This window comes from Triticum dicoccoides, chromosome 7B (assembly GCF_002162155.2).
Source record: "Triticum dicoccoides isolate Atlit2015 ecotype Zavitan chromosome 7B, WEW_v2.0, whole genome shotgun sequence".
Classification (NCBI taxonomy): Eukaryota; Viridiplantae; Streptophyta; class Magnoliopsida; order Poales; family Poaceae; genus Triticum; species Triticum dicoccoides.
The window spans coordinates 682567825-682577344 of record NC_041393.1 but is presented as its reverse complement, the minus strand read 5'-3'; the positions used below and the strand labels follow the sequence as shown (position 1 = coordinate 682577344).

Sequence of the window (9520 nt, the reverse complement as noted above, 5' to 3'; positions counted from 1 at the left end):
ATAGTCATGTAAAAAAGAAACAAATTGCCCACGTTAAAAAAAAGAAACCAACACCCACGTAAAAAACAAAGCATGCAACCATCACACTGTTGACCGCCCACCTCTGCTTCCCTCGCCACGCCCATGCCTGCCGCCGCTCGCGCCGGCCAACGGCCACCACGGCCATGCCTGCACCGCTCCCGCACACCCATCGTGAACCATGCTTCTCGTTGGAGGGCGTGTGGAGATGTGTCTCCGGCGGGTCAGTCCTTGGTGGATATCCTCGAATTTGGTCGTATTCCGTCTACGTTCGTGCATCTTCAAGTTGAATCCTTTCGATATACACTACTCCAGGGACGTAGCTCCCCTGTAAGCATTGGGGTCAATTGACCCCAACGAAATTAAGAAATCCTTCACTAACTTAGTACTAATCACTATCTATTTGCAGAAGAAGACCCCACTGTCATAGACACAACCCCATCAAACATATTTTCTAGCTTCGTCCCTGTACTACTCTTCAACGACGACGGTTCCTATTCTGGTGCGCTGGTTCTATGGGGTCTTAGCACGATGACTTCTCGACTGTTTATTACAAGAAGTTTCGTCCGGCTCCGGTGAGGGAAGGGCGATGACGGTGGCGCGTATTCGGCTCGCTTCAGTGCTTCTGTGTTGGAAACATTAATATGCTTTTTTGTGTGGAAATAAAGATAATTTGATTTGCATTTAGCACAGTATACAGTGTACTGGTGTGTTTTGCATGGGACCTATCACCGAGAATTTCATTGAAACCTCCAAGGCGTACTTTGCTTTGTTTATCAATCAAAAAGTCATGGTCTCATGGAGGTGCACTGACGTCCGTTTGGTCCAGATGCCATGGATTATCATTGTTGTCTTCTGAATTTTGTGTCAAAGTTGAGCAACTGTCGTAATGTCTACTTATTTCATTTCATTTCAAAGAGTTGGGTGTCAACTTTTCCGAGTGCAGAGAAGAAATAAAATGCTCAAAATCTAAATTCAAGCCGGCCCGACTAGCTCAGTTGGCAGAGCGCAAGGCTCTTAACCTCGTGGTCGTGGGTTCGAGCCCCACGGTGGGCGAGTTTCCTCTTTTTTTTTCCCCTTACAGCTCTTGACTTCTTTTGATTCACCTCATGTTGCTGAAGTTGTTTTTATTACCTCTCTTGTCGGCTCTGTTTTGGACTGCTCTTAAAATTCTGAACATGCATGTCTAGCTGCATGAAACTATTCATTGCCGCTTTGCCTTTTTGGTACCTCGCAAATGGTAATGTATTTTAACTAGGAAATTTCAAATACTAACAAAAGATCACACTCTTAAGACCTTACTGTATTGATTAAGCAAGATATTACAACGGTATGAACAAAGGAAACTTGAGCTATAGCTGATAAAAATAGAGTTGCGTCAAGTTTCTTCAAAGTTTATTTGAAAAGGAAAGTCGTCTCGGGCTGGTCATCTACGTATGCACAAATAAGTTACAACAATCTCTCTATGTAAAACTCTTGTCCCTCTGGGGGCTGTGAATCAATAGAAAAAGATAAATCCATGTTCTCCAACTCCGGATGTCCAGGAGAAGGTTAGTCGAGACAAGACAAGCTTCAATTCAACACAATGTCAAAATGATTATTAGGTCTGCCAAAAATCATTTACAAAAGACAAAAAATAGGATCTTAGGCGAGACAAAACGCTCGGCGCAGACATGAACGAGATCTTAGATGAGACAAAACTTTCCAAGTGCAAGTCGCCAGAAACAACATTTTCCAGAAGGTTGCTTGCAAACTTGGGGTGGTGTGTGCATTTCCTAGTGAGTGGACTGCAGACTTGTAGTGTCCTAGTTGTCGTGCCCGTAGTATCGATATTGTACGCACAGAAGAGCAACTTTCGGCCATCACGGATCACCATCAAAGGCATCACCGAATCAACGGGCGAAGCCATTGGTATTGTGTACGACTTGACCCAAGTGCCTTTTGCGGGATCTCTCAAGAGCCATATGAGCCATGTGTCGATTGAGCACCGTTGAACGATGCAGAGGGAGTTATTGAGCTTGACCATACATATTGCCGATGCTCCATGGAGCAATCTCAACGGGCGCTTGAATGACGGCCTCCACTCCTCACTTTCAAGATCAAAGCGGAGTATACAGTGATTGCCGTCCGTATGTGGTAGCATGAACTTGTAAAGGAAGTGCATGACACCATTGGCGACGAACGCTGGCCCGGAGATGAGAGCATGCCACCCCTTGGACACGCACCGGAATATGCAGGCGGACTTCACCGGCACCCATGAGAGTACCTCGAAGACCATGTCATCTTGTAAAGACAACTTGAGCATCGTCCTGTCGGCCATGTGATGTTCATGAGCTTTTTCTTAGATTGTTTGTATGCTGTGCTGACTCTATATCGTAAAGAGAGTTAGACCTGGAAAAGGAATCGGATTGGTAGATTGTGCTCCAAGTCTGGATTTGTGTTTGCGCAGCCAAAGGATTTCCTTCCTACAGACCGGACGGGGAGGCGTACGTGTCCATCACTAGTTGGAGATCTTTTTTTCTCGTAGATCACTAGTTGGAGATCTTTTTTTCTCGTAGATCACTAGTTGGAGATCTTTGCGTGGACTTCCATCGCCGCCTGTACATTATACGTAGGTGTCCAAATTTGCGCAAAAAGAACTCCATAATTATTTTGTACGGTTAGTTCAAATGCGATTCGAAATGTATGTTGGATGGCCTGCTCTCACATTAGTGTGCGCGGACTGGTCTCTGTTGGCAGACGAAATTCGTTCAAATCGGGCAGATTTCATTGAAACTCAGACATGATTTACATAAAAGGTTGATATTTTGACCGTTTAACAAAACAAAAACTAAAAAAAAAACTAAACCCTACACCTGACTACCACCCCCGTACGTGTGGCCGCCCTGCCATGCCATGCCGTCGGCGCCGCCATCTTCGTGTCCCTAGTGGCAGAACGGCACCGGAGAGCCGCGACAGCCTCTTGTCCGACGGCTGCCTGCCGCCCGCGTAGAAGCGCTCCACCTCCTGCTGCGTGGTGTGGAGTGCCGCCATGGCCACACGCAGACGTGGCCTTCGAAGCCCTGCCGGCTGCCTTGTCGTGACTGGCGTTGGCGGAGCAGTTGCTAAGCGACCAATCCTCGCCGATATTGACGAACTCGCCATCAAGACGGCGCCGCCTAGAGGTCGTCTCCAGGATGGTCACGGAGCGGTCGAGCGCCCATGCGGCGGCGAGTCATGGTCGTTGTGGATCTAGTCCGGAGCCACGTCACTCTTGGCAATATCGGTCGTACCTCACCTGCCGCCTCACCGCGCGCTCCTCGGAGATGACAACCCTCGAGCCCGAGGCACCACTTTGACCGCCTCCTCCAAGGTAGTGGAGGAGGCAGCCCCGCGCCTTCTTGATCGCCGGTGGCAACTCCTCCTTGACGGCGAGGCGGTGGCAGCGCGACGACGACTATGGTGCGTCCATGCAGCCGTACCGGCTGCGCTGTGGGGACACCGGCTCCTCCGTGCCCCGGCATCCGATTTGGACGCCACCGTTGTTCATAAGTATGGTTCTACTGCTCTCAATCATCTGTTTAGATTTTGAGGCGCGTGGAATCATCGCACGCAAAGATTAGAAGAAAAGTCAGCAATGCATGCAAAGGTTCTTGTGTGTGGAACTTGCGCACCACCAGGAGACCCAGGAGAAGGGGGGAGCCACCACCACCCGCACCCCGCCGCCACACACCAACCGCCGTCGCCAAAGCCATGACGGCGGCGGTGACGACCCATGCAACCACTTGTTTTTGTTTTTGTAATAAAATTACAAATAAATTTTATGTTAGGAAAGGGAAAAATGTGGAGGGAAGAGAGGCGAAATTATAGTGAGTTGGCGGCCTTGGCTTGGATGGCGTTCAATCAAATCAAAATTTATTAAAATTTGGGAGCCAACCGACCAAGCAAGCGGAGAAAAAGCCCATTCCATTCCATTCCTTACCCGCACCGCACGCGGCCCGAATCAAAGCCTTTCCCCTTCTCCTCTTCTCTGGCCATCCGCCGCCTCCTTCTCATCCCAGCGACGACGGCGGCCGATCTACCTCGACCTCCACCTCCACCTCCACGCATCCATGGAGGAGGCATCCAACCCTAGCCCCATTGGGTCACCGGCGCTGGATCCTCCGTTGTGCGGCCGGAAGGAGCAGCTGCTGGCACGGGACGTTGCTCGGCGACGAGGCGTGCCGGCGAAACACGGGCCACCAGGGCAGCAACCACGACGCCCTCCCTCTCTACTCGGTACATCTCCCTCCCTCTCTCTCTCTCTCTCTCTCTCTCTCTCTCTCACACACACACACACACAGGATGATTTCAATCTCAGGCATCCGTCTTGCTCGTGTACAAATCCTGTACATGATATGCTTATTTTTTTTCAGACCTTGATGAAGATACGCTGTACCCGTCAGGGTCCTGACTGATCGAGTGACAAGTAGGATTTGGGTGGATTCAGATAAAGAACAGCAGCGGCAGGAGAGTTTTCAGTTTTAGTTTCAGACAAGGTAGGCAGGCTGAGGCAGGTGCCTGATGGAGGCGTTCAGTAAACACTGAAACACATAAATGGAAAAGTACCTACATCTCCCACGTTTATGCACAAAGAGATGGCCTGCTGTTTGTGTATGCTGGATTTTGACCACTGTTTTAAATAGCCCGCTATAGCGGAGCTATAGCACGCTATAGCGTTTATAAAAGGTCTTGCGCTAAGAGACTTTGGTTCAAACAAATGAACAAACATTTTAAGTAACGTGCTATAGCTTCGCTATAGCACGCTATAGCATTTGGAAGAGGTCCGCCGCTAAGATGCTTAGCGCGCTATTTAAAACTATGATTTTGACTAATTCAATGTCTGGCGGTCCAGATTATATGGTCAGAAGCTCGGTGTATTATTGATCTGTGATGTTCTGTGATGCCAATAGAGCAACCTTTGTGCTTCTTGTGATTTTCCTACAATAATCAGTGTCACCGTTCAAGTGGATTTAACCATGAAGTGCTCATTTAGCTATAATTTTTATTTACTAGTGATATGATTATTTGGTTCTTAGGTGCAGAACTCCATGACTAGTCAATGATCTAGCAGCTGTTCTCCTCCCAGGCGATGGCAGTGAGTTAACCGTTCCGCAGCCGCATCTCCTCCAGATAACTACTCGGGTCTCCTGGCCATCGTTCTGAGGCCACACTGTGATCCTACTTTCTAGCGTATGGTTTGGTTTGTGGGGTTATCTTCTGCCCATACATACCTTTTGTGATAGCGGTTGCAACAATAATGTCTCCTTGTGGTGTTTGCCCAGCCATTTGAACAGTGCCCTCTTTTTTTCATGATTTTTTATTCCATGCCTAAGCAGCTCAATGAGCTCTACATTACTGGAAGTACTGACATAGTCCTAACATGCAATTCTAATTTGCCAAGAACCGTTTGAGGACACATTCTAGAATGAATGGCAACTTAAATATTTGTCTTACCTTATTTATTCCTTCCATTGGCATGTAATTAGTAGGAACATTAGATTTTCACTAAGCATATCATCTGATTGTAACTTGCCAAAGAGCATATTTAATTCCTTCATTGTCCATGGTATTAACTTAAATCTCTGTAACCCTCAAAAGAAAAAAAAAACTTAAATCTCTGTTCTCTGTAACACTTGCTGAACATTGGACAAATGTCTTGTTGTCGACTATGGTCTCTTTTCACCAAGTGCTGCTTTTTTCTGCAAATGATCTCTTGCATGCAAATGGTCACTGTTAGATGATAAATCCTGATGTATCGGTGCTTTATTGGGGCCTAAAACAACGTGAATTCTTTATCTGTGATGTTACGTGATGCCAACATGGCAACCTAAGTGCTTCTTGTGATTGTCTTACAATAATCAGTGTCACCCTTCTAGTGGATTTAGCCATGAAGTGCTGATTTAGCTGTAGTTTTTATACATTGGTTATTTCATCCCTTGGGTTCTTGTATGTGTGGAACTCCAGGACTTGTCGATGAGCATCTAGCAGCAGTTCTCCCCCATGTGATGGCAGTGAGTTCACCTTGCCGCAACCACCTCTCCTTCGTCTGTGATTCAGGTAACTGCTCAGTCTCCTCCTTACTCTACCACATGCTCTATGGTACCCGGCCATCGTGCCAAGGCCGTGCTGTGATCGTAGCCTTCGAGTCATGGTGATTTCTAGTGTAGGTTTTGGTTTCTGGGGTTATCTTATGCCCATACATAGTGGTTGTAGCAATGATTTCTCCTTGTGGGTTTTTTCTTTTTTCTTCATAACTAAGCAGTTCAATTAACTCTATATTACTGGAGGTACAAATATAGTCCAAACATGTAATTCTTTTTTGCCAACAACCATACAAGGACACATTCTATTATCGTATGATTGATATCTTAAAGATATATCTTTACCTTACTTATTCCTTCCATTGGCATATAAGCAAAAGCACCAAGAATATTAGATTTTCAGTAAGTCCATCACCTGATTGTAACTTGCTAAAGAGCTACTTCATTTCTTCATTTCCATGTAATTAGCATTTGTAGCACTGCTTTGCTTGTTCATGGCAAGCTAGCATGCATGTATATTTGTTTGTTTGCAAACCCTATGGTGTTTGCTCAGTTAGTCGAACACTGACTTGTTATACTTTTAACCATAAATTTTGCTGCACAACTAAGCCGTTCGATAAACACATTGCTGGAAGTTCAAACATAGTCCATCTAATTCTAATCTCCCAACAACGATATCAGGACCCATTCATTATGATTGGCATCTTAAAGATAAACCTGTACCTTATCTACTCCTTTCATTGGCATGTATAACCAATAGGAATAATATAATTTCACTAAATCTATCATCTGATTGTAAATTGCCAAAGAGCATATTTAATTCCTTATTTTTTCAATTAAATTAACATGTGTACTTGTATCGAACTACAACTACACATGCTCTGGGATGCCTGGCCATCGCGTCGAGGCCAGGCTGTGATCCTAGCCTTTGAGCCGTGGTAATTTCTAGCATAGAGTTTGGTTTGTGGGGTTATCTTCTGGTGATACATGCTTTTGTGATAGTGATTGTAACAATAATTTCCCACTCTTGTATTTGCCCAGCTAGATGAACAGTGCCATGTTATTGTTTCATTCATAATTTTGTGCTGTGTGACTAAGCAGTTCAATGAACTCTAAATTTACTAGAAGTCCAAGCATCTAAATCTAATTTGCCAATTACAATACCACGACAAATTCTACTATGATTAGCACCTTAAAGGTACATGTTTACCTTATCTATTCCTTTCATTGGCATGTAATCAACATGATTTTTTGATTTTCACTAAATCCATTATCTGATTGTAACTTCCTAGGAGCATATTTAATACTGGGACACAGTGACACTATATGAGTATATTTTCCATACCAATCTTCACTCTGGACACTGCTCCATCAAATTCAAAATGGGCCAATTCTCACACACTGAAATTGTAGTGGCCAATGAAGTCTTCCTAGCCATCGCCGTGTATGCGGGGTCCTTTTTCATGCAACAATTTAGGGCTCGATTATGTCGTCATGCTGTTTGGTGGTGGTCTTCTGGCCACTGCAATCTTGTGATTGTGATGATCTGATCATTCAAATTGCTCCCTGTGATGGACTGTTGGTTAGGCCACTGTGCCACAACTGTATATGCTATTTGTTGGATTTTGATACTTATTTAAGATTTTGGCATGCTACTCTCTAGGGTGTAGAACTTGATATAAAAGGAGCATATCTTTGCACTTCACTTGCTGTAGGTTTAGAACTAGATATGAAAGGAACATATTTTTTCACTTCAGTTGCTGTAGGGTTTGGCAACGGTCAATTTCTAATTTGAGACGATCGTTGTGCCAGAGATTTTACCTTGTAGGCCATCAAATCGAATGAAATGCTGATAAGATGAATTCATGACTGTGAAATGCTTAAAATCAAGAAAATTGTTGTGGATGATATCCTTTGGCTTTTACACACTTGCTATGGTGTAGATTGCATTTTTTTGTTATGTGTTGCATCCTCTGCTCTTTGGCCCAAATGTTGTGTTGTGAGTATTCGGAATTGGGGTCTTCTATGATTGCTTTGTAGGACTGCACTGTAGACGGTGCACCTTTTGGATTAGAAAAAGAGATATTAAGAGCTCCTCTATGCTTACCTTCATTCTTGTTATAGTTGCTTTTGGAGATAGTTGTACGCTCATGCAATCTTTTTTGTTTTCCTCTTACCCACAACACTTCTGTGAGAGTGGAGTTTGATCGATGATGATCTGGTTGTGGTATATTTTGGTGGCAAGCTATGCCACCAGTTTGTCAAGACGATGCTTATCATTGTCGCGAACTTGTGTAAAATGGATGTGCATGTTGGTTTTTTCTCCTTCTTTCTTTTCTTCTGGAGCTAAGTTGTTGTTGGCGGCATACTATTTTGTGCTGGTAGTATCCGCCAACATTTGGCATCATCTCTGAGAATTTCTAGCATCTTATGGATCCAGTCACTATATAAAACATTTTGTTTGTGAAGTTGCTTTGGTATCTAAGTACATGCATTGCATTTTGCTCTGCAGGAGGACTGGATAGAAGGAGGAGGTATAGAAATCTCAGTCAAAGGGCCCTGCTTATTTTCCATTCAGCTTTTGTTGAGTGGCAGCCAATGCTGGTCTCGTCTTGAAGAGACACTCAAGTATCTTAACTTTGGAGTATATTGTGTGCGTTCACTTAATCAGTGTAGGTCCATGACAAGGAGATTGGCTGAATCCTCCTTCCTTATTCTGAATGTTAGCTCGTTCAATGATTGAATATATAACTTGTATTGGTTGTATGGGGTTCTGTATCAAAACTAGAAGTCCCATCCTTGCTTGATTACCTGGAATATACAAAGTGTTTATTTTGTTATAGTAACTATTGCTCTCTCACTGCATGCATACACATTGGCTAACTAGTACTGTTACTTAATTATTTAGCTGTTGGAGAAATATCGTACTGCTTTTATTCCCTCCATTGGCATGTATAAGCAACATGAACATTAGATTTTCTCTATGTCTATCGTCTGATTGTAATTTTCCTAAGAGCATATTAAATTCCTTTATTTTCAATGTAACTAGCATTTGTAGTTGTAGCGAACTAGTGAACCATTCCAGTGCTTTGCATGTTGAGCCAAGTGTATGTATATCTATTCTTTGCAGGCAACATGGATACTAATTTGGTACAGTGATTGATGCCAACCTAGCATGCATGTGTGCTTACACTCTTTTGGTGATTCATGTCAACTTAATGCAGCGTGCTTTGCTTGTTTTTAGTGAAGTGGCTTCTAGATTCAACACATAGATCCCTCCACACCCCAGCATACTCCAGCGAGCCGTGGCCCCCACACCCCAGTGCGGCTTGGTGTGGTGGTGATCGAACAGTCACCAGCGGGATGGCAGTGGCAGCATCGTAACCTCCATGTCCGGCAACCGCGGCTTGTCAGACTACCTCCTCCTTGGTCACTTGCCT

The 9520-nt window shown here is 44.5% G+C and overlaps 1 long non-coding RNA gene and 1 other non-coding gene across 3 annotated transcripts; both read left to right on the top strand.

The window, feature by feature from the left end:
- The first annotated feature begins 1001 nt into the window (after positions 1-1001).
- Positions 1002-1074, top strand: TRNAK-CUU. The gene has a single exon. It is a non-coding gene; the product is annotated as a tRNA-Lys (tRNA).
- A 2893-nt stretch (positions 1075-3967) lies between these two features.
- LOC119335363 lies at positions 3968-9489 on the top strand. 2 transcript variants are annotated; one of them, XR_005161831.1, is made up of 5 exons: positions 3968-4275; positions 4413-4535; positions 5076-6096; positions 8593-8752; positions 9325-9489. It is a non-coding gene; the product is annotated as an uncharacterized LOC119335363 (long non-coding RNA). The 2 variants fall into 2 exon arrangements; XR_005161830.1 differs by lacking the exon at positions 9325-9489 and having other exon boundaries at positions 8593-8940.
- Positions 9490-9520: the final 31 nt, after the last annotated feature.